This window comes from Haliaeetus albicilla, chromosome 15 (genome assembly GCF_947461875.1).
Source record: "Haliaeetus albicilla chromosome 15, bHalAlb1.1, whole genome shotgun sequence".
Taxonomy (NCBI): domain Eukaryota; kingdom Metazoa; phylum Chordata; class Aves; order Accipitriformes; family Accipitridae; genus Haliaeetus; species Haliaeetus albicilla.
Window position 1 is genome coordinate 27284957 of NC_091497.1, and position 8827 is coordinate 27293783.

Below are 8827 nucleotides of genomic sequence, written 5' to 3' on the forward strand. Positions count from 1 at the left end.
ATTTGCATTTGCAATCCTAAATTCTACCTCATTCTCATTTAAAAAAATGTACATTTCTTATAGTGCTATATGGGCATTTTTTCCTTAGTCACCTACAGAAGAACTAGCTGTTAGGAAAAAGGGAATTTATATCTTTATTATCCTATCATTCTGCTGAATCTCTTATAGCCTTCACCCAATTATTCTCAATCTCTGTGTGTCTATGTGTTTTCCTGCTCTCATCTGAAATCCAGTGGCTTTTATGAGAAGAGGTTTTGAGACAATCCAGCACTCTGTAGTACTTCTTTAAATGAAAGAGAAAATTTGTCTCAAGTGAAAGCCTAAACTGTCCTTTATGTTTGTTATCATATAAACTGTGTATGGTATTTTATTCTGAGGTATTTTGTCCTGATTGTTGATGCCTCTTCTATTAAGTTACTGACTTTACAGCAATGGTACTTCACTCAGAAAATCACACATGAACGAGGTTTGCAAGATATTCCTAGACTATGGCAATAGAATTATAAGATTAGATTCATCCTTGTAATCTCCGCTTCCTGACAGTTCTGGCAGAACTCAGATTTGCTGGATGTGTTGAATTTAGTATCAAATTTCAGCATGCACTAAGGATAAAATTGATGATAAAGCTGGAAGCTGGAAAGGAAAGAACCACTGAACACAGACCAATGCACAGGATGTGGAGGAACTAAGATAGTAAGAAATGCCTTCTTTGATGTAAAGACAATTAAAAAGCCTCTAATGCCAATTGTGGTGGATTGACCCTGGCCAGCAGCTAGGCACCGCACAGCTGCCTGCTCACTCTTTGTCCCCAGCAGGATGAGGGAGAGAATAGGAAGAGCAAAAATGAGAAAACTTATGGGTTGAGATAAAGACAGTTTAATAAGCAAAGGAAAGAGGAAGGAAGGGGAAGAAAAACAGTGATTCAAAGGCAATCACTCGCCACCTCCCACAAGTAGACCGCAGCCCATGCAGTGTCTGAGCAATCACTAGTACCCCCCCCAAAAACTCTCCTCAGTTTTTATTGCTGAACATAATGCTATATGACATGGAATATTCCTTTGGTCAGTTTGGGTCAGCTGTCCAGGTTGTGTCCCTCCCAAATTCTTGCCCACCCTCAGCCTTACTCACTGCAGGGGCAGAGTGGGAAAGAGAGAAAGCCTTAATGCTGGGCAAATACTGCTCAGCAATAGGCAAATCACTGTTGTGTTATCAACACTGCTTTATTCACAAATCCAAAACAGCATCATCCAGGCTACTATGAAGAAAATTAACTCTATCCCAACCAGACCCAGTACACCAGTACTGGAAAATAAGCTGAGAAGTGAAGAGGGAATGAAGTCTCAAAATCACCAATTCAGTCAAAGAAATTCAAAGATTTGGCTTTTTTTTTTTTTTGGTTGTTTTTCAGTACATTTGGTATAATTTTTTTCAGTGTTAAACCAGGTATTATTATTTTTTACGTTGAAGATCATCAGTGGGGAAAAGCAAAACAAAAGCGCAAAAATAAGTGTAATGGTTTAACCCCAGCCAGCAACTAAGCACCACACAGCCGCTCACTCACTCCCACCCACCCACTGGGATGGGGGAGAAAATCAGGAAAAGAAGTAAAACTCATGGGTTGAGATAAGAACGGTTTAATAGAACAGAAAAGAAGAAAATAATAATGATAATGATAACACTAATAAAATGACAACAGCGATAATAAAAGGATTGGAATGTACAAATGATGCGCAGTGCAATTGCTCACCACCTGCTGATCGACGCCCAGTTAGTCCCCGAGTGGTGATCCCCTCTGCCCCCACTCCCCCCAGTTTATACACTAGATGTGACCTCACATGGTATGGAACACCTTGTTGGCCAGTTTGGGTCAGCTGCCCTGGCTGTGTCCCCTCCCAACTTCTTGTGCCCCTCCAGCTTTCTCACTGGCTGGGCATGAGAAGCTGAAAAATCCTTGACTGTAGTCTAAACACTACTTAGCAACAACTGAAAACATCAGTGTTATCAACATTCTTCACATACTGAACTCAAAACATAGCACCGTACCAGCTACTAGGAAGACAATTAACTCTATCCCAGCTGAAACCAGGACAATAAGCCATAAAGTATGCCACATCACTTTCTAGTGTTTTCTTCATTCTCCATTTTGGTCACAAATAACGTCAGGATTGACTTCTGATGATTGTCCATTGCTTTGGTGTCAGAACTACTGAAAACGTTCTTCTGTGAGGGTACCACACTTAGATTGCTAATCAGCTCTGATGTGCTTATCAGCACTTAGAATCCCATGGCTCTGGAAATATCTGTGAATGCCTGGTGGATTTATATCTCTGCTTCACAAGTCCTTTTTTTTTTTTTTTTTCTTTTTACAGGATTACTTTTACTGATTTACACAGGAGATTATCAAGAAAGTTATAGAAATAGCCAAAGGACCATTTTGTTTAGATCTTATTATAATTTGACCTTTTTTATATAAATCTATTGAAACATTAACCTGGCCTTAAATTGTCTAGAGATGTGATGTGTACAACATATTTAAGGGCTAAGAGAAATCTATAGAAAATGTCTGCATAATCAGCAAAGACTTTAACCTAGATGTATGTAAATTTACCTAACCTTGATGTAAAATCTTAAGAAATATCCTTAGGATTTTTTCTTCTTCTTTTTATTATGTTAATGGCCAAGACCAATGGAATATGTAAAATGTATGAAAATTTATGGGGTTTAATGTAATTGCTGTCATATTTGCAAGGCAAAAATACAAGAAACTCTGTGAAGATTTGAATTTAATTTGCAAAGAGAAGAGATGAAAATTTATTTCATAAATTCAGGGAAAGTTTTCTTCAAGTAATTTACGTTACCTAACTTTTTTTTCATTCTTCATGAAATTCAAGAAAGGTAAAAATTCCTGTTCAGGTTTGGATAAATGCTGGGGAAAAAAAAAAAACCACAACCCAAACTCTGACTGAACAAAACTGGAAAATCAAAGAAAGCTTGGCTAACTTCTGCAACTCATTTTGCTTAATAACAAGGTGTTTTTTCTAGGTCTTAGTGCTTCAACAGTGAAGCTCTCTGTTTGTTTAAGTCGTTATCTACCCTGACCATCTGTTATGATCCTTTCAATGCAGGATTCTACCCTCCTAAAGACTCAGCAAAAGGGAACTTTTGCCTTAATATTAGCATCTGTTAGTGCAAATCTGGCTTCTCAGATCAAAACACCAATCAGACTTCATGGAGCACTGGCTGAGGTGGAAGCACAGATTTCCTCTGTTGACTCTGCTGTGCTGGCTGTAACCTCATGAGCCAATAGCTGTGAGGTATCAGTGTCTTAAACTGCCACAGGTCTAGGTGAGTAAAGCATATTTTTTCCAAAAATAAAGACTGAAGTTTCAATGCTGAAGATAATGGCAAAATCTTTTTGACATCTGTGGGTCAGAATGATAATTTAGGACTTCAGCATGGCTTTTCCACAAGTACAGGTACCTCATAGTTAAAGGTGACTTTTAATAGATGTGTGCAGAAATAGGCGTGTGGGTTCTGCCTGGAAGGCCATGAGAGAAAGGTTTATTGTATTCAGCATCTCTCCTCACCATCTATTGCCCAAGAAGTATTTACAATAACCACAATATTTTCACTTTTTGAAAGTACGCATTAGTAACTGTTTTCCCATTTATCAAAACAAAACGAAAGATTAAAATGGCTTTAGGAATTAATTTAAGGAAAAGAAAAATACAAGACTTATTTTAGACAGATGCACTTTTGCAGGTCTTGTTTCCAGCTGTTAATGAAAACTGAGAAGTGCTGTGTGTATATACTTCTCACTTTTCTGTTACATACTTGTTTGTATGTAGGCAAAACACTCAACCTTTTTGCAAAATGGAAGTAAAATATTTTCATGTCACGGAAGTGTGATGATAGGGTTAATTAAAGTAGGTGAGTTGCTCTGAAATCTCAGATCTGTGAGCTTACAGCATAACAACTTTTTTTATTTTTTATTAAATAGATTGAAAGTAGGATGTACTGGAAATCACATAAACACACATATTCTTTTAAGATTCTCTGGCTGATTTCTTGACCAGACGGGCCTGGATAAACCCCAGATAAGCATCTGGATGCTTATCCAAAGTGAAAAGAAGACAGTAAGTTTGAACTGTATTCTTTAGCCTCCTCATGAGGTTTTTATGAATAGCACACAATACACAAGAATCTCAATGCTGCTCACTTCAAATAGGTCAGAGAAAAACTTGACTGTTTCTTGATACAAATGGAAAAGGATTTATCTGTCAAAATAATTGAAACTACAATGAATTGTATCCACTGTATATAACACTCTAAATCTAAAAAATTTCTGATAAACTTTGCAAATAATAATCCAAATCCCTTTATCTAGGTCTAGTGATTATGTCCACTAGAGAAACATTGCCACTTTCAGTGAAATGACGCTTCTGCTTGCTACAATAAATTAAATCAAAATATCCAAGGACAATATTTCAATTTTAAATTTTAATACCAAATCAAAGCAGTAAAATAAAATCTGAGGAAGGAGAATGAATTCACTGCTGGCTGCCTTAGTCATCTGTCCTCTCTTTTGAGTGGTATGGTTCCACACTGTATCATTTTGTTTTACTGGCTCACTGTGCTTGACTTACTGACTTTGGTGGGACTAATTTTCTGGATAAAGTCCAACCATGTATATATAATGTACATGTGTAGTTTAGCTCTTTTAGTTATCCTATGACTTTTTGAGAGTGTAATCTTAAGAGTAAACATCTCAAAGCATGTATCGTGTCATTTTATCTCTAAACACAGGTTAATCTGACTGTTTAAACTAGCTCTGATTGCTGGCACTGTTTGTCCCTGGAAAAAATGCTACAGATAGATGGATTATTTGGTACAGTAAGGTACTCAGTGGTGCTGTCCGTTGAGCAGGCAACACTTCTGATAGCATAGTACTCTCAGAATCCAAGGTATTCATCAACAGTGTTCTCTGTTGTTAGGGTAGGAACTGATGAGCTTCCAGGGGCCATAACCATAGAGGGAGGAGCTGGAACCATGTTGGAACTACTTTCACAGCCATTCCTCAAAATGCATTTTTAAGTCTGGAGAAAAGAAACCGAGAATGGCCAAGATCTTAGTATAGCTGGGCACGTGGTCCTTAACTTTCTCCATACTTTCAAGATCTTTTCTTTTGCACTGTCTAATGTATGATAGTGATTGGCTGACAACTGTACTTCACTGCAGGATTACTGTGGGGTTTTGTGTACTTTGCTAACATTTCCTTCTGACTTTGCTGTGGTCTTTCTTTTCACTGGGTATGTACTACTATGCAGAAAAGTCCTGAAGAAACAAATCACCTCTGTGCTCATCACCTGATTTCCTTCCAAAGAGGCATTAAGTGTGGTTATTTTACTCTAAATACCTTTAAACAGGAATGAAGAATTAAATGCTATATGAACTGAACTTGATTCCCTTTAATGGTTCTCATTAACTGACCATTAAAAAGAAAATGTGAAAATTGCCTGTTCCCACTTTTCCTTTAGTAAAACAAACATGAATTTTAGGTTGCCATGCTACAGCCAATACTATACTTTGGAACTATATTATAGCTAATAGCTGCACCTCTGAGGACTTGAAAAACCCGCTACTGGAAAAACCTAACAAATTTCTGTTGTTTTCGTACTGTAAGGTTGCATTCCACCTAGGAGATGGTGGAGGTTAGCACAAGACCTATCTTCTGCTCTCACTCTGTTGATCTCACAGAGTTGATACAGTGAAATTATGTTTCCATAAACAGCTGTGTGACCTTGTGTAATTCTGTCTTTCTGCCTCAGATATCCTTGGATTGCCATCTATAAAATAAGAATATAAATTTGGTTTCTTTTATAAAGAGTTTTGACATCTTAAGAATGAAAATAAGTGAAAAGCACTGTTGTTTATCATCATGCATGAATTTGAAGCTCAGTCTACTACCTTATTTCCCCCCCTTTGTAATGCAACAGAATTATAAATGTCAAATATGTTTTTTTGTTAGTCACAATACAAGAATAATGTGTTGTGCATAAAACTTTCCCAAATAAAAACATTATATGGTTGTTTTGGAAATACAGTGTTTGTACATCCTGAACAGAAAATGTTTCACTAGTGACTGTCATTTTGGAACAAATGTCTTTGTCTATAGTGTTTGTTTTTCCCTGAGGAACAGTTGAAGGTCACATTATTAAAAGTGCTAATAAATTACAATATTTGTGTTAGTTAATTAAACCTGTCAGATGAAAAATTATCTGATGCATTGGATTCTATCTTTTTCTATATCCACTTAGGTAATTCAGGGAAATGGATTTCAGCGTTAAGAAGAAAATAAATCCAGATTTCTGTTTGGACTGGAAAAAATTTAAACGAGTAGATGTTTTTTCCAATTGCGTGTAATATGACAGGTGCATTTTTGCCCCCAAACCATTGCAATTATGAACTCATGTTAATTCTACATTTTTCTTTGTAAAAAGTCAAAAACATTCTATGACATGGTAATTTTTCTTTCTTCCCCTGACTTTGTGTCAGGCCATAATGGCCCTGCACAGCCTCACCTGGGACCCTGACTGACACTCTTTGTCCATGTGCCCAGGAGCACCAATTTCAGCTCAGGACGGGGATTTCAGTCACTGCATGAGGTATGGTGTAGGGGTATCCGTCTCAAGCTGTGCCTCCTGGATGGACCCTTTGAATCTACACCGTAGCTTTGTCCTCAGGCCTGCCTCTGGCCCAGTCTCCTTTTTCTTCTAACAGAACACCTGGTTCTGGTGCATCACTTGTTCTGTCAAGGGCTATCAATGCTCCCTGATATTACCACCTTTGTCATGCCCACCATTCTCAGACCCAGTGGGACTGTGGCCCATCAGTAGGGGCACTGCCTGTGGTGGGGTCACCCTGGGCTCATGGCTCATTCCCCTTCATGGAGCAGCCCCACTCTTTAGGCCCCACAACACTGTAAATCTCATTACTGTTTCCTTAGCTGGACAATAATGTCACAAATGATGTCCCAGAGGTATTCCTAGGTCACATTCAACTAGGAATTCATCTGTGGTAGGATTCATCTGGCTAAATGTAGTGTCTGGCAAAAGGTGGTACAGTGCAATGCCTATATCTGACCTTGTCTCACAGGCTCCCTTTATACTCCCTTTATTACACAGATGAATAGGCAACTTTAGCTTGTAATTAATCTGACCAGTATTAGATACTGCTATAGATAGATCCCCTACTTCAGTGGACAGAAAGAGACTGATACTTACAAAAGATGATGCCTGTCAGCTTAAATATACTCTCACTCTCTCTGGTGGTAGTAGTTTCTCTCCAATTTCTATAGAAGAAAGCTTGATGACTTGAAATAGGCTGACAGGAACCTCATGAAGTTCAATGGAGAGAAGTGCAAAGTCCTGCACCTGGGGAGGAACAACCCCAGGCACCAATATATATTGGGGCCACTCATCTGGAAAGCAGCTGGTCAGAAAAGGACCTGGGGGTCCTGCTGCACAACAACTTGAACATGAGCTAGCAACATGTCCTTGTCACAAAGAAGGCTAATGGCATCCTGGGCTGCATTAGGAGGAGTGTTGCCAGCAAGTTGAGGGAGATGATCCTTCCCCTCCACTCAGCACTTGTGAGGCCACACTTGGAGTGCTGTGTCTAGTTCTGGATTCCCCAGAGATCTGGAGCAACTGGAGAGAGCCCAGCAAAGGGCCACAAGGATGATGAGGAGTCTAGAGCATCTGATGTATGAGGAGAGGCTGAGGGAGCTGGGACTGTTCAGCCTGGGGAAGACAAAGCTGGGGAAGATCTTATCAATGTATACTGATACAGAGCCAGGTTCTTTTCAGTGGTGCCCTGTGACAGGACCACAGGCAATAGGCACAAAGTAAACACAGGAGGCTCCATCTGAACATTCAGTGATTTTTACTAGGTTAGCGTAGATAACTAACTTTTAAAAGTTAGGCCAACATTAGTTTAAAGGAATGTGGTTCGTTGACCCTGGCTGGATGCCAAGTGCCCACCAAAGCCACTCTATCACTCCCCTCCTCAGCTGGACAGGGAAGAGAAAATATAATGAAAGGCTTCTGGGTCGAGATAAGGACAAGGAGAGATCACTCACCAATTATCATCACTGGCAAAACAGACTTGACTTGGGGAAACCAGTTTGTTACCGATCAAATCAGAGTACGATAATGAGAAATAAAACCAGATTTTAAAAACACCTTCCCCTCACCCCTCCATTCTTCCTGGGTTTAGCTCCACTCCTGATTTTCTCTACCTCCTCCCCTCCAGTGGCACAGAGGGATGGGGAATGGGGGTTGGGGTCAGTTCCTCACACGTTGTCTCTGCTGCTCCTTCCTCCTCAGGGGGAGGAGGACTCACTTTTCCCCTGCTCCAGCATGCGGTCCCTGCCACGGGAGGCAGTTCTCCATGAACTTCTCCAATGTGAGCCCTTCCCATGGGCTGCAGTTCTTCACGAACTGCTCCAGCATGGGTCCCTTCCCCGGGCTGCAGTCCTTCAGGCACAGACTGTTCCAGCGTGGGTCCCCTGCGGGGTCACAAGTCCTGCCAGAAAACCTGCTCCAGTGTGGGCTCCTCTCTCCACAGATCTGCAGGTCCTGCCAGGAGCCTGCTCCAACATGGGCTTCCCACGGGGTCACAGCCTCCTCCAGGCATCCCCCTGCTCCGGCGTGGGGTCCTCTCTCCCCGGGCTGCAGGTGCAGATCTGCTCCACCGTGGACATCCCTGGGCTGCAGGGACACAGCCTGCCTCACCATGGTCTTCCTCAGGGGCTGCAGGGTAATCT